This window comes from Heterocephalus glaber, unplaced genomic scaffold (genome assembly GCF_053883595.1).
Source record: "Heterocephalus glaber isolate CG9 unplaced genomic scaffold, H.glaber_assembly_v1.0 deba00001687, whole genome shotgun sequence".
Classification (NCBI taxonomy): Eukaryota; Metazoa; Chordata; class Mammalia; order Rodentia; family Bathyergidae; genus Heterocephalus; species Heterocephalus glaber.
Genome location: NW_028258412.1, coordinates 2,967,620 through 2,991,759, shown reverse-complemented (window position 1 = coordinate 2,991,759; position 24,140 = coordinate 2,967,620). Strand labels below are relative to the sequence as shown.

General features: G+C 43.0%; 1 pseudogene; it reads right to left on the bottom strand.

Annotated features, from left to right (window-relative positions):
* Positions 1–12,405: 12,405 nt before the first annotated feature.
* Positions 12,406–20,286, bottom strand: LOC101701598 (ras-related protein Rab-11B pseudogene; annotated as a pseudogene).
* Between the last annotated feature and the right edge of the window lie 3,854 nt (positions 20,287–24,140).

Here is a 24,140-nt window from a genome sequence, read left to right as displayed (position 1 = left end):
ACTACTAACTGAGAGTCTCCAGGGTGGAACCTGCATTGATCAGCTGCTCAGATGATTTGGATATGGATGTTTCAAGGATTGCACTGAAAAATACTGGATTTGTCTTATAGAAATGGATGGATTCTTCCAGTGATACCTCCCTTCTACATGGACTTCTCTCCACTTATCTCAGAGTCACTTTGCAACATTCAAACACTACATTTAATTGTTCTTCACATCTCTATAGATCTCCTGGGTGAAGCCTGCCCAAAATAAGTTGATGAAAAGAAAGATAACTTTCTCCAAATTGTTCTATCCAAAAATGATGCTCCAGGCCTCCTCCCAAACTCCTTTTCATATGTTCTACTTGCTTGCACACTACTGAAATACTTTTTACTTTTGGCCCTTTACTGCTTGTTACCTAACAGTCTCTGCTCCTTTCTTTCTAAATGATCTTCTGCATTTGAATTGCTCACTCTAGAGAGTAAACTTCAAAGACACAAATTTCAACTTCTGTTTTAGTGCCAGCTGTTCTCTTAACTCATCGACCAATTAACAGCCACAGCTGGGCCCTGAGTAAGTGCTTGAAATGTGAAAATAATGACAAACTCAATACTAGTAACAGCTTGTTGGAAACAAGCTCCAGTTTTCTCCCTTTCCCTAAGACCGATAGCTTGGTATAAGGAAAGAGGAATTTTCCTAGTGTTATGTAACTTTCACTTTTTCTCCTCTTCTGCTTTTTTTCCTAAACTATCAATAGTATCTGTCCCTAAATGAATTTCTTCAGTTAGCCTCAGGAAGTTTATTCCCATAGTAAATGTTTAAGTGGACACAGAGATGGGATTTTGCAGGGAGAGCAAGAGGAGGAGCTAACACATTTGCCTCTACTGATTTCCTTCACATTGAAGGCAAGCATTGGCAGGTCAGGTGGTTCTTCCCCTCAGGATTTCTGGAAATAGTATTTCACTCCTATGTCCATCACTGACGATGATGAGTGAGAGAAGTTGTGAGAGAGTGAAAGTACCTGGCTGGGGCTGTTTGGTGAAGGTTGTGATGGTGATAGTGGTGGCAACGATGTCACGTGATGATGATGCTACTGGTGGTGATGGTGTGTGTCTGTGCATGTGTGTTGCAGCAGCAAATAGTCACATATCTTATTAAAATGCTTCAGACAGTTCTTCAATAGTTTCTTATAGCCCTGCTCCAACACCCTAGTCTTTGCTTTCTCTATTGTTGACCTGCCATTCCGCCAAAGACCTTGCTTGGACACTAGAAACCAACTTTGATCTTGTTCACTCATGAGAACTTGTTGCCCCCACAGATTCTACTTCTGTTGTTTCTCACATGTGTCTCTCTTTCCACTGCCTTTGCTTCTGTAGTAATTCTGATTTGTAGAATTCTTCAATTCACACATCCCCATGATCCTACATGTTATGGGTGGCTTAAATTTTCTAAATCAACAACTTGGTTTTAGCAGCTTCCAATTTACCCAATGAAAAGATATATGCTGTAGTTGGATATGTGTCCTCTAATGGCCCATGTATTCAAGGCTAGGTCACAGTCTATGTTACTATTGTGGTGGAATCTTTAAGAGGGAGGCCTTAGTGGGAGGAAGTTAGGTTATCTCCTTAAAGGAGATATTTGGAGCCTACTCTTCCTCTCTCTGTTTGCTTCTCAGCCACCATGTGTGAATGACTTCCTTCAACATACACTCCTGCCATAGGCCCATAAGTGACAAGACCAACATCGCATGGACTGAACCCTCTGAAACCATGAGTTAAAATAAACCATTTCTCTTTTAAGTTGATCATTCAAGTATTTCAGCATGGTAATGAAAAGTGGCTAACACAATATACAAGATCATCAGTGTGATTGTTAAGACCTGCTATAAGACAGCCACAGCCTACCTGGCTGAGCGTCTTTCCTACATGCCAGGATTTTCCTGCCTCTAGGAAATTTTTCAGAATCTCTTCACATTTAGGAATGCCTCCCTAGATGTGTAGAAGTCTATAGAGATCTTGTTCTCTATCTGAGACCTCAACAATGATCCATAAGCAATCCCTTCAGTTTAGCAAATCCTCCTGTGGTGCACTAGACACAGTGCAAGGTTCTGGGGACCAGGAAGAAATAAAGCAGAGCCCTTGATCCCAGAGGGATCCAGACTCTTAGCAGGGAGGCTTGTTATGGCTTGTTTCTAGATGTCCCCCCAAAGCCTCATGCAGTCATAGATGGGGCTTTTTCAGAGGCAGCTGGATCTAGAGCATGTGACACTGGGATTGATTCATGGTGCAGAGCTAGGATCAAGGGCACTAGGATTAAGGGTGTGAGTGCTGCCCACCCTAAGTAGCCTGGATAAGACATCAGGGATAGAAAAAGCTGTGGTCAACCCTTGTTGCTTTGTATCTTCTGCCCGCCACGAACTGTTTCTCCTCTGTGATGCCTATCTGCTATGCTACCCTGCCTTGGATCCTGCTGATTATAGATTGAAACCTCTGCAAACTGTGAGCTAAATAAACCTTTCCCCCTTTAACTTTGGGTGTTGGATATTTTGTCTCAGCAACGAGGAGAAAAGTAACTAAGACAGAGGGATGTAGTGAGCAAATGGTTCTAGTGTCCACATTCAGATTTCTGTAGAAGAACAGAAAAGGGTCTCTGACCCAGGCCTTATTTGTGGAGTGGAAATGATTACCAGATAGGTAAGATTACATAGTTGAAGGACACTTAGGCTGTCTTAAGGAACAAGGAAAAGTTAGGTAAAGATTGGAGGTCAGAGTGAGCTAAAGAAGGAGATGGGACAACAAAAAAAGAGAAGGCGATGGAACAAATAAAAGAGGATGTGGTACTAGGCTGGCTACAGCACCATGGAGAGGCACAGCTAGCCACTCAGTCACATCAGCTGGACAGGCTGTGTGGAGACACTGTGCCACAGGACAACTCACTGACAGAAGGTAGAGAGAGGGATTTTCCTTTGGTTCTCTCTTGGCTCTAGACTCTCATTGATCAAAGTTTATCCAATGGAGCATGAAGTTTTCATGCTTAAACTAGCCATTTGTGGAAGCTGGGGGAGTCCAGATCCTGACTTGATGGGGAGAAAGTCTACATGCATCTGGTGTGGTCATGAACTTAGATGCTAAGAAGCCATGGCAGGAACCAAGTGCAGAGAAGGTAGTGCCTGATCCCAGCTAATGCCAGGGGAGAGAAGGAGGCCAGCAGTGAGGCAGTAGAAGCTTTGGCTATGATGGTGGTATCTGAGCTTTCCAAGAGGTGAGCGTCAGTGGTCACCGATACGGTACACCCCTTGAGCTTCTCAGCTATACTTATGCCTTCCCACGAGGTCTACCTTCCATACTATAATATCTGGTCTCAGTTTTTGGAAGGCAAGGGAATTACATGGAGGATAAGTTTGAGGAAAGCAAGTTCAGGAGCAGAGAGATTACCTAGGGGCCTACTGCAGTGGTCTTAGCAAGAGTTAAGAAGCATCATTTGCAGATAGTAGTAGTGGCAATAGAAAGGCAAAAAATTCAGGAGAAAAAGAATGCAAGAAACATTTGGGAGATAAAATGAGCAAGATTTGGTGAATGATGGATGCTATGGTTTGAATATGGTTTGTCCTCCACACTCCTGTTGAAATTTCATCAGTATTACAGGGTAGAAACTTAGTCTAACTATGTTGTTCAGAGGTAGAGCCTTTGGGAAGTGATTAGGATTAAATAAGGTCATTAGGCTGAATTTCACATGACTAAATCCTGGTGACTTTGTAAGGAGAGGGAGAGGCCTGGCAGATCAGATATACATATTCTGTCTCTGCCAGCAAGGCCATCACCAGATGGGATTCTCAGACCTTGTGCTTTCAGAGCCATGTGCCAAAATAAACTTCTTTTCTTTCTAAAGCAGTCCAGTTCTGGTTATGGTTACAGAAAAATAGAGTAATATAATGCATATAAGGGTTGAGGGAAAACAAAAGAGTTAAGGTTGATTCCCAGATTTCCATCTTGACCAACTAGAAGGAAGGACAGGGACTCCAATGTCTGAAATGGAGGTGTCAGAAGTTTTCCACTAACCATTTGAATCACTGGAAAAACCAAACAGTTAAGGCCACACTCTCCTAATGGACCAAAAAATTCACCAGCATAGCAAATACCAGTATAGGAGGGCATTGTTGAGAAGTTTGTACATCAGAGACAAATTTTTAAAAATATTACAGTTTGCCTATTTTTTGGAATCTAATTTTTCTAAAAAATAAAGTGAGTGTCTTCTTTTATTGTCTTTTAAAGTTTCTTCTTATTTTTCAATCTGACAGCCGTTGGAGGAAGCTATTATTTTTAATTTCACATTACTGCCTTACAGAGTTGATTTAAAAAATAGATATATAATCACAGGACTAGAGCAGTCTTTTTCAGCTGTGAGAGTAGGAGGTAGATGGGTGTGCAAGGGGCTTTGGGCTGGTTTATCAATGGCCATGTTGCTCCACTGTCCTGCCACAGTTTAAACTCCCAGCAGCAAACTGGCTTCTTGAGCACAACATAATAACGTCAGAAGTCAGGAGCTGTGGATCCATGCACCTGCTTCCTCAGACATCTCCCCTGAGCTTGTTTTTAAAAGGACAGAATCTTGACAGGATGCTGAGCTCTCAAAACCATGGCAAGCCACCCTTAAGATTGTTTTCCTTTGTTCCTTTTGCAAAGTTGTGAAATGTTTCTCTTTCAAATCAGGTTTTAGGAAACATGTTGCTGGGAGAGTTTTGAACGTGTTGACTTGAAATTTCCATCAGCTCTTCCAGCAAGTGCTTTTTTGTTTCCATGGAAACCAGTAATGTTTTGAAGAGGCGTAATGGGTTTGACACACAGGAGCTACCATAGGGAATGCATGTCGGTTGGTGAAAGCACATGGTAAAATCAGTGAATTCTCAGGCTGTGTCTGACATGGTCATCTTGACCTTCTAAAGAAAGAGAAACACAATGATGAGGATGAAGTCGTACCCAACCCCCTCACCCCCAGCATTTTAGGTCTAAATTCTGTTCCTCTCTGCATCACCAAGTCATTGTTCCAACTCGTCCTCAGCACTCTGGCTTTTAAGCCACCAGTGGGCAAATGTGGTGACTGGTGCCTGTGTAACTCCTGCGATCATAATGCTAGGGAGATGGATCTGGCCAGGGGAGGTTACATTCCCATTGGCTGGCTTTTCCTTGCTTGTAAGATTTATTCCCTGGAGCCTTAGCTTCTTTGTGCTAGCAAATTTCAGGCTGGGATAGTTGCCTCAAGAATTCATGGCTTTTACATATTTGTGTGTGAGGCGGAGAGAAGAGCCTGCATTTTCACCACCCCTGGAATTCTGCTGAAGAAATAGTCCTGCCTGGTTGACCCAAGGGCATGTGACCCTCTTGTAAAAGTCCAGTTAGTTGTGGGCCAGTAGCATAGCACTGACCCTCCATGCTGGGCTCCTAAGAACTGGGTATGGGATATATTTAAAAAGGAGTGGTGGCACCTCCATGGGATTCACAAAGCATTTCGGTGCTCTTGTAGGTATGAAGGGAACCTCTCCTCTGCCCTCTGAAGGTTCAAAAATTAAATCTGCTGAAATAAACTGACAATAGACAGATTAACAGGAGAAAAGACACAAATTTTTTCCATGCACTAGAAGATCACAAGAATGAGAAGTAAGCCCCACAACCCAGCAAGACTGAGAACCTTTCAGGTACCCTCTACACCGAGGAGAGGGAAGTAGGGGATCAGGCAGTTTTAGAGAAAGAGTAATGATCTTTAAGGCAGATGAATGAGTCCAAAGAACAGACAGTAGTAGCTCGGGATCAGGTTACTCTGGGCTCTGGGTGTGGCTCAACCCCAGTCTTCTTTCCTTTTAGCCAATCTTCTTGAAGAGATCATTAGGAAGGGGTTTAGTACTGTGGCATAGTGTTATAAATGGTGCATGTGAAACCACTCACTGGAGACAAGCTATTTTCTGAGGAAAAGGAAAGTTTCTTTCAGTGAACAGAGACCAAAATCAGGGGTAGGTTTTAGCAGCTAGCTAATCCATGTGTGGATGGGCTGACGTTGGGAGAGAGAAATAGCAGCAGCTAGCTGGGAGAGATTTCATCCATGAGTGGATGGGCTAATACCAGGAGAGAGCTATTAGCAGCTAACTGGGAAAGGAATTGGACTTATATAGGTATTGAAGGGACTAAGGAATCTGGGGTCTAATGTTTATGATTGAGTTCAAGGACAGTCAGCACAGATGTGTAGACAATCACTGGACTTTTTGGTGCCAGGCAGATTGCCTTCTGTTTACTGAGAAATAGCCTGAAAGTGGCCTGTTTGCTTTTGTCCTGTTTGTTTGTCAAGGACTCACTTAGGTCATGCATGACACATAACTTCAGGAAGAACTTTCCATAACAAAGAGAACTTGAAGCTAGCTATGGTGGTACACACCTGAATCCCGGCATTCTGGAAGGCTGAGGCAGGAGAATCACAAAGTTTGAGGCCAGCCTGGGAAACTTAGTGGACCCTGTCTCAAAATAAAACAAGAGCTGGGATTATAGCTCAATGTGAGGGACCTGGGTTCAGTCTCCCATAACACACACACACACACACACACACACACACACACACACACGCACATGCGCGCAAGATTTCAGAGAAAGCTCCTCTCTTCTTTGGGAGAAACAAAGGTGAGAAGAGACAGGGCCAGGAGAATGAGAGAGACCTTGGTCCTGAGGCTGCTTCTTCAGTGCAAAGTACTAAGCATGTCAAAAACCATATGGAGAGGCATTATTTTCTGAGCCCAGCATTTTTACAAATGCAAAAGGAGAAACCTACATGTATTTAGCTCTAGATTTTACAAGCCATTGGTGCAGAAGACGGACCTTGGACTGTCCTCCTGTCCTCCTATCTTGGAGTCTGCAGCAGACGCCACACCTCCTCCTGCTCTGCCATTTCTGTGCACCTGTGTCTCTTGCCTCAGGGCTTTCTCTGGACAACCTCATCTGCTGGCACAGGTGGCAGGCTGGAAGTGTCCAGGAATTGACACTCTCTGAGAGTAGCCCTCATTTGAGGACTGGCAGGAGCTGAGGGGTAAATACCCTGGCTGCTTGGAGTGGGGAGACTAAGGTGTGCACTCTGCACCAGCTCCCAGGGACCCCAGGAGCGGTGGGCTCCCGTCCTCCACAGGAGTAACTTGGCTCATGCGCATTTTACTGATTACCCCCCTTCTCTGTCTCATTTCCTTACTTACCAATGGATATATTGGATGTACCTTGGGAAGGCTTTTATATATCTATCTTCATTTTCCTATCAATTTTAATTGAGATGAAATGTATATAACATAAAATCAACTACTTTAGTGAACAATTCAACAACTATTAGTATATTTACAATATTGCCCAGCTCCATCTCTATCTAATTCTAAGATATTTGCATCGCCTCAGAAGGTAACTCTGTATGCATTGAAGTTACTTCCTCTTCTCTCTTCCTCCCAGTTCTTGGAACCACTCACCTATTTCCTGTCTCTATGGATTCACTCATTCTGGATATTTTATATAAGTGGAATCATGCTATTATAGAAGCTAAGTTAGGTAGAAATATAATAGGCAGTCAGATAGGGCTGAGCCCTCAGCAGAGTCAGGACAAAAAGTGAAAACACACTGAAACTGCTGCCGGAGACACATCAGTTGGGGGCCCAACCTTAAAATGATGACAAAAGGACCAGGCCTACATACTTCCCAAGGGATGAGGTAAGTGATAACACCTGGTCTCTAGTAAAGTCTAGATAGGCATCAGTCACCTCAGTGGGCAACCAAGACCCCTAGATTTATCACCTATCTGAGAAATTCTTTGTTCTTTCCATGCACACTTGCTGCATGACTTGCTTCCTCATTGGATCAATATTACATAAGTGGCTATACTTATACTTTTATTGGTTGATCACAGCTATAAGTCATGTTGTATCCACAGGGTTGTGCTCTATAAAACTTCCCCTGAGAAATGGGGTTGGGGGCCATGCAACAGTTCCATTTCTCCTCAGGTTTACCAGTACTCACCATTTTTTTGGTGGTACTGGGGATTGAACCCAAGGAGTGCTAAGCTACATCCCCAACTCTTTATATTTTTTATTTTCAGACAAGATCTCGCTAAGTTGTCCAAGCTGGTCTCCTCTTGCTTCAGCCTCCCAGAGTGCAGGTACGTAAGTGTATACCACTCCACTCAACTTCTGGTTTTGTTTTTATTATGGCCATCCTAGTAGATGTGAAGTGGCATCTCATTGTGGTTTTCATTTTCCTGTCCTTATTGATTAGTGATGTTGAGCATCTTTTACTTTGTTCCCACAGATTTTCTTTTTTGAAAAATTTCATATACATTGAGAAGTTTAAAGGAAAAACACACAGACTGCCTCCTGCATACCTTCTACTTGGATATAATATTTTATATTTGCCTGAGCAATGCCTGGTGGCATCATTGAATTTGTTCTTTGCATTGAGTGTTTCCCTATAAACTAGAAGTGGTTTCTGGAGGCCAGAGTAAGTTCCGGTGAAATGTTTCAACTTAGCATCTTTAATAGCAGGGAGAGTACAGAGTGCTTCCTATGAGACAGTTGTCTCATGCACATGTTCCAATGGGATCTCAGAGTGACTCTGTGTAGAGGATATCATGGTTGTTTCTGCCTGCCCAGGCTCCACAGCCCCCTCGTCTAACAGCACCATTTCGATTATCTTCTTAGAAACCACCCATCCTTCTGATGGTCACCTTCTCACTCCAACTCCCTACCCCAGAAGTGCACATGACTGAGCTGTTATGACCAGAGCCACAGCGATTGGTCAGGGAGAGACATGTGGTCCAGGTTGGACCAATAAAGCCAGCCCTGAGCCACCATAGTTCATTGAAAAGAAGATTACATTTTTGTACGACTCACTATTCTTTTATGTATACTAAAGAAAGCACTGCCAATGAATTATAAAATAACTCAATTTTAAGACATATCCTGCTTTCAGAATGTTTGCATGTGAAGAATGAAAGGGTATCATAGATTGCTGGTAAGCATCTCACTTCCTTGGGCAGTGGCCCTATGCAGATCCAGCATGTTCCCTGGGGAGATCTCCCTTGTCCCTCACCTTCCTGCTTCTTCTGCAGGGGCCCAGACACATGCATTGGGAGGCTACCGACCAGAGCTCAGAATGCACAGCAAACAGACCCAGCGCCCCCAGACTTGAAGGTGATGCCTGTCAGGTTAAAGGCCAAAAACCAAGACCAGACTAGGCCACAACAAGCCTTTATTAAGGGAACAGATCTGCTGGGCTGTCTCTGAGCAAAGGAGAGACAAAAGCAATATGGCCAGGACAGCAAGTGCCTTTTACAGGGGCTTGTAGGAGCTAAGGTGGGGTTGAGTGAGGTAGTGTCTAGGGACTGGAGGAGCCTGTGATGTCACTAGTTGCTAGGAGGAGAGCAAGTATTAGGTTACTTTTTTGGTGGGAGTAGGGGTGTTTTGGAAAGAGGGTAGCTATTATATACAGCAGCCACCCTAAATTGGAAGGAAATCTATCAATGCCGTATGCTCACTTGAAAAGTCCCCCAAAGACTTGTGAAAATTGAGAGCTAGACCCCCAATCCACCAATGTTCAGAGGTGCAGTGTAGAGAGGTGATTGGATCATGAGGGCATTGACCTCATCATGGATGAGATCATTCTTGAGTTTGCAGCTGGAAGGGCTGTCAGGAGGTGAGGGCAGTTGGAGAAAGTAGGTCACTGGGGACATGCCTTTTCTCAAGCTCTTTCCTTTTGTCTCTGTTTCCTGGGCACCATGAACTGAGCAGCTCTCCTTTATCCCTTCCACCTGATGTTCCTGCCTTAGAGCCAGCAAAGCATAGGCTGAAACCTCTGAAACCATGAGCCAAAATAAACCTCTCCTCCCCCAATCTTTGGGTGTCGGGTATTTTGTTCCAGTGATACAAAGTTGACTAATGCCTTACCCATTTTCCATGGCAACCAGACTTTCTGTTTCTTTGAACTTACAGGGCTGCAGGGACCCATTCTGCAGAAGGGGGCAGCACAAGAAGTTGCTACACAGTTCCAAGAGATGGCTCTGGGACAGCTGAGAAGTGGCAGTAAGAGTGACTATGGTAGTTAGGCACTGGCCAGGCCCAGAGAACAGCATCTTTCATCCCCAAATCTCCAGGATTTGGGTTCAGGAATTACATCATCTGAAGGGTGACCACTTAGCTGTGTGACACTGGCCGAGTTACCCAACCTCCCTGAGCCTCAGCTTCCCATCTACTAGTCTGTTATTTACAAGGTTTCAGGGAGGGTTAAACAAGGTCATCTCTATAAGGCCGGTTACAATGTCATGCACTGTGCAGTGGTTAACTCTTGTTAGCTGTCACTCGTTAGTTAGTAGTCCTTAGCTGCTCCTCAGGAGCCTGGCCCAGCCCAAGCCCAGGGATGTCTGGCTCCTCTGCTGCGCTCTTAACACCCACCCCAGGATGTTTTCACAGCTTCATCCTGCTCTCCACTCCCATAAGCTCACAACTAAACTGTGACAAAAGAAGAATTTGTGACAAAAGGCTCAACACGATTAGGAGGCCACTGGGCACATCTGCAGTACACGTGTTAACAGACTCCAGAACACAATGTTCTCCTTCAGGAGGCTCATCCGGGGTTTACGGTGGGCTCAGGACCTCACTGGGGACTTCTGGGGGCCACTGCAGCTTTGTGCCATTTGTCTTTCTTTTTTTTTTAACAGACCCCCATAGCTGTTTATTAGAATGAGAATATATTCCAAATCAACAACTAAAAAACAAAAAAAAAATCAAGTTACAGAGCATGCATAAAATACAAAGTAGCAATTTTCAAACAGATAATAGTATCTTTATAACCAATACTCTAAAACAATAAAATGGCTACACAGGAAATGACTGACTACAGCAATGCCTTCCGTGCATCCCACACATCATGAGCTCCGCAAAACACAGATTAACTATGAAACATAGTAACCTATGCAAGCTCACACATATATATTTTTTCAGATATCCCATCATCTTCAGGTTATCATTGCAGTTGACAACTTTCAGAAAACTGCAGAGAAGTGCTTAATATTATCCACGCAAGGAAGTAAAACTAAATATTAGTGTGCACATTTCTGAATGAGAAACTAGTTGCTCCAATGATTTCAGTAACATAGTGGAAAAAAATTACTTCAAGTCGCTATAATGCTTACATGCGTTCTATTTAAACTCAAGGTACTATTTCATTTTACATACTAAAAGAATACATGCCTTTAAGTGGTACCACTTGAGCATAAATTAACCTCTCATTGTATCCTTTAGACATACTAAAACCAAAGATTTAACTGGACTTATCCATTATACATTGCAAAACTCAAACATAAGCATTGAAATATAAGCTTTGCTAAAATAATCATCCACACCTGGTGGTGGATATGGTGATAAAACTAGGTTGCATTTCATTTACCGGAAGGTTTTAAAAGAAAACTAACATTTCAAAATTTGATATTACCAGCAGTTTACCAGTTATTGCCTGAGCAATAAAATGCCACATAATCTACTGCTGGGAAATGAGATCAGTTAAAATGACTTGGGCTGCCTGATCATTGCAACAGAGGTACTTCAGAAGGAATTCCACCAATCTCTCTAGTTCCTAGCCTTCCAGGCAGTACTGTTTAACTTATGGCCCCGTAACCATAACCCTAGCCAAACCATAAGTCTTTTGTGTTTATTAGGATAATTCTTATCCAGAAAAAGTGCCCTCCTTTCTAATCAGCTTTGATGCTTACAAAAATTAACCCAAAATGTACTAAACTACACAAACCTATTAAGGCATTTTAGAAATTGACTTCCAGAATGGGAAATTTTCACAAAATCCTGCTATGTTTATAGGGCAACTCTTAGATTTGTCGAAATATACATGCACTGAGAGAAGAGTATACTACTTCTAAGCTCCTCTGTGGCAAAATAATAGCTTATTTCTAAGGTCTTCTTCATTTGATTTGATCAAGACCAATGGGTCTGAGCTTCAAGGGATCAAGTTCAACTATGACCTACAAAGACAGGCTTCCATGATGAAAAGTAAACAGTAATTGAGGAATTTGAACATTCAGTTTATTAAACTAAGGCCAGTGAAGCCATAGCATTGAAAAAGAAAAACTGCAGTCATTCAGGACAAAGTGGATGATTTTATAAAGCTAAAATCAAAAGACTAAAGACATGGAAGAATTCATAAGTATGAGGAAGTAATAAAACACAAAACTGACTGCAGGAATTACAAATGTATTTAAATCTCAGACCTGGGAAACGGACTATACACAGCCTTCTAGGGGAGAAGAGAAATGCCTTAGATGTTCTGACAGCACTGCATCTTTGGCTTGCTTTCAGTGGTTGGTGGGACATGAATAGGAACCATGTTGCTGCTTGGAGACATGTCATTTTCACGTCTGTCTGATATTTGCTTCTGAGAGACAGTGCGGTATATCTCTGTTAGAATTGTCTGGAAAGCAGCTTCTACATTTGTCCAATGTAAAGCAGATGACTCAATGAATGGCAAACCATTCTTTTCTGCAAAAGCTCTGGCTTCATCTGTAGGAACTGCCCTGAGATGACATAAATCACTCTTATTGCGCACAAGCATGATAACAATGTTACTATCAGCATGATCTCTCGGTTCTTTTAGCCATCGCTCTACATTTTCATATGTGAGATGTTTAGCAATGTCAAAAACCAGTAAGGCACCTAGAGCTTCACGATAGTACGCTGATGTTGTAGCTCGGCATCGTTCTTGTCCTGCTGTGTCCCATATCTGTGCCTTTATTGTTTTCCCATCAACCTGGATGCTTCTTGTTGCAAATTGTATTCCACTGGTGCTCTTGCTGTCCAGATTAAACTCATTTCGAATAAATCGAGACAGGAGATTACTCTCTCCAGCACCAGAATGTCCAATAAGGACAACTTTGAAGAGGTGACTACCTCTTGTCCTCGCGGGTGCCCATGGGACAGCCAAAGAGCGAAGGGGCAGGAGCAGCAGTGGTAGTGGTGGGGACCAGGGGGTGTTGCTGCAGGGGTAACCAGAGCGTGGACCCGGTGAATAGCCCCATTTGTCTTTCAAAGACCATCAGTGAGGTTTGGTCCCGGGCACTGCTATTCCTGGGGACAGTCTTTGCCCTTTTTCTTTGAATTTCAAAGGTCATAAGGTTTTTCTTTTTCCCCCTAAAAGATGTTTTGAGCAGAGGTGGACACAAGAGAAAGCCAGGCATGAGATATGCATGGCAGGTTTCCAGGCAGCTTGAGATGTGAGCAGCCTGCTAAGTCCTGGAAGGTGGAGCTGGTGGTGGGGTAATGTGTGTGTGGCAAAGAGATTGAAAGAGAAACTGAGCAACAGGAAGAGAGGTTTAAGAAAAGCCGGAAACAGGGAGAGGGAGGGAGGGAGAGAGGGAGAGAGAGAGAGAGGAGACAAAGAATCAAAAGGAGAATAGGGTGGTGTGTGCGCATGTACTTTCAGCTACTCAGCTACTGGAGACTGAAGCAGGAGGTTCAATCCCTAGGAGTTCAGAGCCATTGTGAGCAAGACAGTGAGCTTGTCAGAAAAAGAGAAAAAGAGAGAGAGAGAGAGAGAGAGAGAGAGAGAGAGCGAGAGAGAGAGAGAGAGAGGGAGGGAGGGAGGGAGGGAGGGAGGGAGAGAAAGAAAGAAAGGAAAGAAAAGAAAAGAAAAGAAAAGGAGAAGAAGAGAGGAGGAAAGCAAGCAAACAAGAAAGAAGCAAGCTGGACATTAGTGATGCAACTCTGTAATCCCAGAACTCTGGGAGGCTGAGGGAGGAGGATTGCAAGTTCTAGCTGTGCCTAGCAATTTTTCGAGACCCTTTTGGAAAATAAGAAATTAAAAAAAAAAAAAAAAGAAGGCTGCTCCATAGAAATATAGGTGTTGTTATCCAGTACTGGCATGGCAGAATTGGCAGGAAGCAATAAAGTGCTCATAAAAGAACAGCCTGCTGATGCCTCAGGGACAAAAGGATTAAAGGAGTTGAAAAATCCACAGTGGTTAGAACACAAGGTGGAGGAGCTCCAGGGTTCTGGAAGCTTGTCTGTTTTGTAGTCAGTCACTGACTCACCATGCCAGGCTGTTTTGCAGCAAGCTCTGCTCAGTGAGTATGTGGGGTCCTCCAGAACTGGGGCTGTTAGTTGGGGGGTGGGTAGTTTGGTTGGAGTGTCCTGGTTTGAGTATTTGGGAGCAGATATCAAGTCAAGGATTTCACTAGCAGTGGTTTGTCTAGAGGTGACCGGGCACAGGAGAAGAGGAATGGGGATGCGATGCTCAGAAAGTAATAAGCATGTCACTGCTGGGCGTGGTAGCACACGCCTGTAATCTGGCACTCTGGGAGGATTGTGAGTTTGAGCCTAGCCTGGGCAACTAAGCCACTTAGTGAGACCTTGTCTCAAAATAAAAGCTAAAAAGGGCTGGGCATGTAGTTCACCACGAAAGCCCTGGTTCAATCCCCAGGACTGGATCAACAACAACAACAGCAAGTGTGTGTTACTGAGCATCATGGGCAACTGAGCCTCAATCCCATGGGGACAGGGCTGCTCTCAGGCCTCAGAGTTCCCACCCTAGGGAAGGAGAGTGGGGTATTTGTCCCCCAGCTCCCTCCTTCTTTGGTCAGGGATACTCCCAGGCATAAATATCTTTCAGGCATTTCTAGATGCCCTATGAATCACTGACATAGAGTATTTGATTCTTACCTGTGGGTCTTGAATCGTCAGGGGCACTAGACTATAGCTAGAGGTAGGAGAACTGTTCGCACATTACATAAGTATCACAGCTTTTTACATAGATACAGGAGTCCCCCAGTACTCATGGAAAGCATGTTCTTGGATGGTCCACAGATTCCTAAAACTGTGGACTGTACCCAACCCTATGTATACAGTCATGTGTCATTTAGTGACCAGATAGTCTGAGAAGTGTATTGTGAGGTGACTTCATTGTTGTGTGAACTCCACAGAGTATGTGCACATGCCGAGATGCCCATGGTGTCACTCGGTGACGCAGTCTTATGGGATTCAAATGTCTTTATTTGACACATGACTGTATTATTTTTTCCTATGCACCCATATCCATGGTAAAGTTTAATTTATAAATTAAGCATAGTAAGAGTTTAGCAACAACCAATGATAATAATAACGACACTAATGAAATAGAGCAACTAAAAATGTACTGTAATAGAAGTTACTAAAAACTTTTGAATTATTTCTGGAATTTTACATGTAACACTTTTGAACCATAGTTGACCACAGGTAACTGAAAGTGCAAATAAAAGGGGACTTTTTTTTTTTTTTTTTTAAGGCAGAGTCTCATTATTAGTTCAGGCTGGCCTTGAACTCATTACGTAGCTCAGGCTCGCCTTAAACTCATGGCATTCTTCTTGCTTCAGCCTCTCGAGTGCTGGGATTACAGGCATGTGCCACAGAGGGGATATTTTGTGAGGATGAGTAAGCTCTTCATAGCTCTGTGTATGTGTTGAAGTGGGATGTGGAGATGCAATCTATTTTCTCAATTGCTTGAAATACAGACTGTGTTCTATCACTAAAAACCTCTTTTAGTTTCAGGGGATAGAAACCTAACTCTAATTGGCTTTGTCTCCAAGAAAAGTGTTTGCATTATATGATTGCCAACGTGAGAAGTGGATAGGTCAGTCAAGGTAGATCTAAGAACTCTCACAACATCACCAGGAATCTTTTTCTATTTTGAGACTTTGTTTTTCCTTCTCCTTTCCTTTAAAGTCAGGTTTGCTCCTGTGGTGGCACAGAATGCTTCCCAACAGAAGGGATAAGCCTGTTTCCCATTGGTCCAGCTCAGTCCATGTGACCTTCCTTGAGCTAATCATGGATTCTCTGATTGGCCAGATTGTGGGCAGGTGCTCATAGTGTCAGGTAGGGTCCTCTCCTCCCTGACACATGAGCTGAGAGACCCATTCTCTGAAAAGTTCCCCGAAAGAGAATTGGGGATCTGTTACCAAGAGCAGGGAGCCTGGTTTTCCATTATAACCAGCATAAGGAATCCTCATGTGAAAGAAAGGGACCCTGTTTTGGAAAATGTTGGGATCTAGGCCAAAAGGTACCAGGATCTTCCTAAAGAAACACATAGGCCTGGGGATTTAGCTCAGTGACACCATGCCTGCCTCGCAAGTGCCAAGTCCTGAGTTTGATCCCTGGTACCAAAAAAAAAAAAAAAAAGGGAAAGGGAAACATAGTTCCTTGGCCGTGATATCTTGCCCTTTAATTATCTGATGAGAATTTTTTTTTTTTGGTACCAGGGGATCGAACTCTGGATCTTGCGCTTGCCAGGAAGGTGCTGTGCCACTGAGCTGCATCCCTGGCCTGAGATAATTTTGATTATATAAACCTCTTAAGAAATTCTCCCATCTAAAAAACTGAAAATAATTGAAAGTCAGGAAGGAAGGACTGTGGGGAGGGAGACAGGAGGCAGGGGGTTCAGCTACCCACCAGAGACAGGTTCAGGGAGGCGTCTCCCTCCAGTTGGCCTCCTGGACAGCTAGGGTAGATTCTTTTTATTTTTTATTTATTGGATAAATATTAATATTGTATATTAATTTTATAAAACATCAGGTATCATTGTGGCATTATAATACATGCATGTACCATACTTTCACCATGGATCCCCAATACCCTGCCCTGAAGGGTAGTTCCCTCTGATGTCTTGAGAGATAAAGAAGTTGCCTGCAGATTGTACTCAATTCTCTTTTTAGATTTGGACACTCGAATGCAATAAATCAGCTTGAACAAAAACCCTTATCCAGTGCTTTGCATTCGGTGGGTAAGTAGAATAGTATATGATGCGGCATATTATAGCTATAACTCAGCCCTAAGAGTGAGTTAGAGCTCTGAGTGATGACCTTCAGAGAGGTCTGTCAGATGTGCTCTCTGTCTTAATGCATCATGGATGCATGGATGGGTAGATTTATAGAGATGGATAGGTATGGATATAGGTAGATATAGATACATCCAGGGGGGAAAAGCAAGGCACCTGAAGACTTTTTGGGAGGAAAAAAAAAATCTCTCTCATGTGTTTCTGTGAGTGGTGTGAAAGGATATACACTAAACAATGCACAGCAGTGCTTGAAAGGTATGGGTGGAAGTCGGGGGCTTAGGAAAGGGTATTAGCTTGCTTACTTACCAGTCCTGTGTGTTTGAATCCTTGTAGTCAACAAGTGACATTTTTATACATGTATATATTTTACATACAATCAAACAAAATGCAAAAAGAGGAAAAAAACATGTTGCATTTGTGACAAACACTAAACTTTACGGATTTATACTTCCTGCTCCCTCCACTTTATCAGAAGGGTGGGTGTGGGGACACCAGGAGGGTCCCACGGGTTGGTGGGTGGGGAAACTAAAAGGCACATGTTGTATGTAGGTATGCACGCATTTTTTTTCAGCCTCAAGGTTCTATTGTGAAGGAAACCCTCTCAGGCAATATCACCCACAGAAAACTTGTCAGGTTAATGCATTAGGAAATCTGCAAATCAAACAGCTCATTATGCATGGTAGTATACTCACAAATAGGATTAATCGATATACATGATGAATAGCATTTAAAGTTTTTCTTTATTTTTAGAAACTTTTGTTATAGTAAGAACACTTAATGTGGGATCTGCCCTCATAACAGACTTTCCAGTGTATGAGACCATATTATCTGTAGGCAGATCTGTAGAGTTCATTCACGTCTATTTTGCCTTCACCTAAGAAACAGTTGCTATGGTGTAAATATGAACTGTCCCCCAAAGACTCATGTATTGAGAGCTTGATCCCCAATGCAGCAATGCTCAGACGTAGGGTCTAGAGAGGTGATTGGAATATGAGGGTCTCATCAATCTATTGGTGAGTTCCAGGTGAATGAGTTATCAGGAGGTAGGGTCTAATTGAAGGCAGGGGTCATGGGGGTGTAACCTTGAGGAGCATATCTGGTTCCCAGCACCTTCCTGTCTGGGTCTCTAGCTCATTCTGGTTCCTGACTGTCATAGGTTAAGCAGCTATCTTCTCCCATGCTCTTCTGCCATGATGTTTCTGCCTTTGAGCCAGCAGACCATGCACTGAATCCTCTGACACCATGAGCCAAAATAAACCTTTTTTCTTTTAAGTTGTGCAGATCAGGTACTTGGTCATAGTTATGAAAACCTGACAAGTACAGAGGTATAGTAGTAGGGTTGCTAGATAAAATGAGGACACTCAGTTAAATGTGAATTTCACATAAACCGCACTATTTTAAAAAAAGTATTAGTATATTTGAAATATTGCCTTTCCCACTGGACCAGCTTGGGTCATATGACTGAACTAATCATGGAGTCTGACCAGACTGAGCCAGGCACCTCACAGACTCTGAACTCATTTGAAAGAGATGCATTTAAAAAATTATTTTCAAATTCAGTTGGGTGCCTTTAATTTTTATGTTTGGGTCAGGGGGTTGGGACTTAGTGCCACAGCTCAATCCTAGGAGTGCAGCTGAGCTTGGGGAAGGGACAGATTAGGGAAAATCCTAGAAATGTGAGATTCTTGGGGATAGAAATGGGTGTGGAGGATTTTAAAGAAGTCTCCTTGTGTGGTGTGCTTGCCACTCAGTCCTCTTTAGAAAAAACATCAGTAAAAGTTAGATTCTTTTAAAAATATGCAGACTTGGTGGGATTTTCCAGTTCAGGGCTACACTATTGGAGCCTTTGGTTCAAGGTGACCCCATTTAATAAATTCATAACATTCAGCCCAGGGCCCTTTTCATGGGCAAAGAAGAGGTAACGATGACGTTGGTTTCTCTTTCTTTGCCAAGGGTGAAGAGCAGCCCAATAATTCTCCAAACTGAATTTCGTATGACTGGAAAGAATCCATTTCACTGGGTGCCATTGTGCAATGAAAATCACCCTTGTGGGGAAGGATGTGAGATTGTGTTTGCAGGTCTCCAGGCTTTGTAGGAAGCTGTGCTGAGGGTGCCATCTGGTGGCTGGAAGGCGCCAGTACTGTGGGCTTCTCTCAGTTGAGATTCATTTCTTCAACAAATATTTAGGAGTTCCTGCTAAGTGCCAGGCGTTGTGGTAACACCAAAAACACTAGCATTGATAGCATAGTTTAAAAGTGGTAATTTCTTCTTTTGGAGGACTAGGTACTGGGGAGCCTAGAGTTTTGCATATGCTCAGCATGGGATCCACTACTGAGCTGCACACCTAGACACAGTATCTTCTTTCCCAAGCTGAAAAGTAAAATTGAAATTTTTTGTTTTTTTTATGGCACTGGGAATGATTCCAGAGCCTTGCACCATAAGAGCTCTGCCAACGAGCTACATCTCCAGCCCTTTTCATTTAAAATATTTTGAGACAGGGCCTCTATATTTGTGATCCTTCTTCCTCAGACTCTTGAGTTGCTGGGGTTATAAATGTTCACTGTTGCATCCAGCTCTTTCTAAATATTTCAAAACTGAGGTTGGTTGAGTTCTTGGATGTAGACCCAATGGATATGGAGGGTCAGGTGTGTGTATGTGTTTGTGTATCCTTATATATATTTTGGTAAATTTTCAATTTTAACAATAGCTAATGGAGAGCCTAGCCAACAGAAAAGACTTTTGTATTCAAATATGTGTAGCATGAAGAATATTTGCTTGTTAATCAAATAAAGACAGGGCGTTGATAGTATAAGGATACAATAAAGTGGGAATAATTTACTCATAAGACTCCAGGTGATGAGTGATCTCTGCTTAAAAATCTTAGCCTATAAATTATGTTGACTTCAGTTTGAGAAAATCCACCCCTTCAGAAACATAAGTAATTACACTAAAGAGAGATGGACAATGATGGAATTTAGAGGAACAACGGGACCACCTCAGCTGTGGTTGCAGACCTTCTGGAAGAGGCTCATACATCAGCCACATGAGTTTGTATGGATTTGGATGTGTCTTGTACTAACTGTGCCTTCCTGGGGGCAGAGGGCTTCTCCCTCAGCTCTTCTGTCCGCTCTGAACCCTCTGGCATGATAGGTGGTAGATTCAATGAAGCCCTTGCAGGATGGGGTTGGAGGGTGGGCACGGATTCCCTTATGACAGTGGCTTCTTGGGATTCTTTTTTTTCCTTTTGGATTCTTAATATCACTCCAGTCTACAAGTAGCCACTAAAAAAACATGAGAAAAAGTCAGCTGCTGGGCTGGGGCTGTGGTAGAGCACTTGCCACACATGTACAATACCGTGGGTTGCATTCCCAGCACTACAAAAAATATTGTCTCCTTACCTTTCCACTGTGTTCCCAGAGGTGAGGACATCCATGAGATCTTTCCCTTCTAGGAAGGGCTCATCTTCTCCTGGATTTTTTTTTTTTTTTTTTTTTTGGTACCAGGGATCAAATTTGGGACCTTGCGCTTATGAGGCAGGCACTTGTGAGCTAAATCCCTGGCCCCTCCTCCTGGATTTTAAGTAATGTGAGTATTTTTGCCCTCAGATCTCTGATTGTTTTTGGGTTGTTGAAAAAACTATTCTTTTCTTTTCTTTAACTTAACCAGCTTGTTCCCATTAGGGTGGGAACAATGATCTCTTTTGCATCTTAACTTTGTATAGTTGTCCACTAAGTGATTGTTGAATGAATAATTCTGATTCTGATCCACTAATGGAAACTTAACATTACCAAGTTTTGAAGGAGATTTTAATATTTTTCTGATTTCTATTTCATAATCAATTCAGCTACAAAAACTAGTATTAACTTTCCTTCTATTTTTGTTGCATATCCTCAGTATTTTGTGCTATTTCAAGTTCAAGGAAAGACTGAATATAGATGAAACCATCTTTCCCTATTTCTCATCCCTTGGCCTTCTGCCCAGTGACTGGTGAAAAGAGTGAATTGAAGAACTGTTTTAGTTACTTTTTTCATTGCTGAGACAAAATACCCAATGCTCAAAGTTAAAGGAGGAAAGGTTTAAGTTCACAGTTTGTAGAAGTTTCAGTCCATAGTTGGCTGGCTCCAAGACAGGGTGGCTTGGCAGATGGACATCACAGGGGAGAAACAGTCCATGCAAAGCACTGTAGACAGAAGGCAGCTAGCAGTGAAGTAGATAGCAGCAAGCAAGAAGTGACAACAGTAGTCCTCTTTCTGTTAATCTCAGCATCACACACAGCCATCTCTGAAAAGCCCCTCCTAGGACCGCATGAGACTTTGGGGAGATGTCTAGACACAATTCATAACAAGGGTCCAGGAACAGCTGTTGTGGAGCCACAGTTTGGTTCAACTTGTCCTTTGGCTCTATCCCACCCATATTTTTCTTCTTTCCTTCCTTCTGGGCACCACCTGGAGAATTGTCTTGTCAAGTGGATACAGGTCTAGGAGGAGGTGTAAACTAAAGACACAACAGTTTTTCTGTCTTCACTTAAATTTCTGGAAATATCCTAGTATGATATTTTTGATGGCTGACTTCTCAATCCTACGTGAGAGTAGGGAAGGTTTTCCAGCACTTGTATTCCAGGACCAAGGACAGAGCCCCCACATAAGGACACCACTGCAAAGAAAGCCTTGCTTTATCCAGTCAACTCATCTTTTGTGCAGATTTAGTAAACAATCTGCGAGAAAGCAAGCAATGATGAATGAAATAACCTGTGAAAACATGTGTTTTTGTTGCACTGCAAATCTGTCTCTGTCATGTTAACGAGTACAGAGACTCCCAGCTAATTAAAGGCAGAATAAGAAGCAACTACAAAAATCTCAGGTACCTTGTAGAACACCCTTGCTTTTTAATATAAAATTATAAAACAAGAAAGAAGGTAGATGTGGTGGTGCATGCCTGTAATCCCACCACTTGGGAAGCTGAAACGGGAGAAAGGCTGCATTTGAAGTCAGCCTGGGCTACATGGTGAGTTCAAGGCCTGAACTACATAGTGAGGCCCTGCCTCAGAAACAGACAAATGCAACAACAACAACAACAACAACAACAACAACAACAACAACAGAAAAGAAAGCATCTCTGTACCCAGGTGAAGAATGGATTGACCACAAAAATTAAGTACAATCAGAATCATTATTTTACATTTTCTCCTTGCTGACCTCACAAATGAACATTGTTTTAGCACTTCATGGTCTGAAACTCGGGGGCTAGTACACTGTCAGCTTCTTTTGCCTTTAATGAACCTACTTTACCTATTTTAAGGGGGAATATTTATGAAAGGTAAAGGCAAAATAACTTTATCATAGCCGAAAAATCCCATTCTCCTTTGTTAATGTCCTTTATCCATTCTTTCCAGATATACAATATCACTTGTTTTCATCCTGTAAATATTTCCTCCTATGTAACATTTCTGGTTGATTTAGAATTTGTGACAGTTTAGATGTTGCTTATTCCTCAAAGGCCCATGTGTTCAAGGCTTGGTCTGCAGCTTGATGGTGAGTCCTTTAAGAGGCTGGGGCAAAAGTTAGATCATCGGGGCCTGGACCCTTGAAGGGCACCATAGGACCCTAGCACTTCTTTCTCTCTTTGCTTTCTGGGCTGCCACTTGGTGAAGGAAATACATTCCTCCTCCACCATGTGTTCCCACCATGATGCACCCCTGCACCACAGGCCCAAGGCAGAGAGGCCAGATGACCATGGACTAAGACCTCCAAAACCATGAGCCAAGTAAGCCTACACTCTTCATACTCTTAGGTATTTGTCATAGTGATAGAGGGCAGACTAGCTCAGTATAAGAGGTGACATGAATAATCCCTAAGGCACAGTGAAGCAGCATGTGGTCACTCAGATGTTTCCTCATTTGGGGAAAGAGCTAGTGCTCTTAAAAACACAAATTGCTGCTGAGGGAACATATTTTTTCATCCTCTGTATTACTGAGGAAGCCTACTGTATTCAGACACATCAACTGAAAATTTTGTAATCTTTGGGAACTTTTTTTTAAATGAAATGATCTAGTGAAATGCTCTTTTGAAAATCTTGTTTAAACTTGTATATTACTTGAATGAATTCTCATCATCAGAAGGAGAAAGGTCTATCTCAATGGACTTGCTCTGAAATCTTTGGTGTTTTACATTTCTATTCCCCACTTACTGATTTATGTTGTCTGGGCTCTCCTGCACTCAGTCGCATTACTGAGGTGTCAGGGCCTGCAGCACAGGAGCTGTCCAGTGGGTGGCAAGTGTAGCAGAGGATGGGCTGACTGAAGGTTGACTGGGCCACTGAACTGATTGGCAACTGACGTGGGCGACAATGAGCATGACAGGTGCTGTGCCCACATTCCCAGGCCACTCGCTGTTCCTGTGACCCTGCTTGGATGGTTTCCACCTGCAAACCTATGCAGTGCTGAGAACAGAGGATCCTGCGGATGCTGAGGAGTTGTTGTCTCATAGAAACAACTCTTAATCCATGACAGTTGGGAAGTGGTGGACGTAAAGCCCACCCCCCTCTTCCCTCAGGTGGAACAGCTCCGAGGCTTGCTGTTTACTGCCTCCCAGAATTACACTGTGGCATGGAGCCCGGCTGTCCTCAGGAGTAACCTGCCTGAATAGTGTCCTCCTTGTCCTCCTTGTCCTCCTTGGAGTCCTGGAGATCAAACCTAGAGCCTCGTGCATGCCAGGGAAGTGCTAGACTACTGAGCCACATCCCTAGCCGAGCATTTTTCAGTCTTATTTTCCTTTCCAGTCTTACTTTCCCACTTGTCTACTGGTACTCTATGGAATTACCTAGAAAATAAATTATTTGTACTTGAATCCTTGTCTTAAGGTTTGCTTCTGGGGAACATAGTCTAAGACATTAGGTTAAATCCAATTGCCTGTATCTCAAGAGGTGTGAATATTTTCCTCATTTCTCATCCAGAAATAACAAGATCATTGAAAGACTTCTGTAGGGAAGTCATAGCTCACCTACTCCCTAGAGGGGTCCCCTTGTATTTATAGGGCTTTTGGGCTTGATGGTTAATTGTAGTCAACTTGACTGGGCCATGGATACCCAGGCACTCAGTCAGACATTATACTAGGAGTGAGTGCTGTGGTGTTTTTGGATGAGATTAACCCAGGAGCTGGTTGGCTGGGTAAAGCAGATTGCCCTTAATAATGGCAGGAGCCCTTATGCAATTAGCCAAGTACTACAGGAAGGTGGATGCACCCATGAGTGAGAGGGATTGTTATTGTTTAGATCTGGAATGTCCCCCCA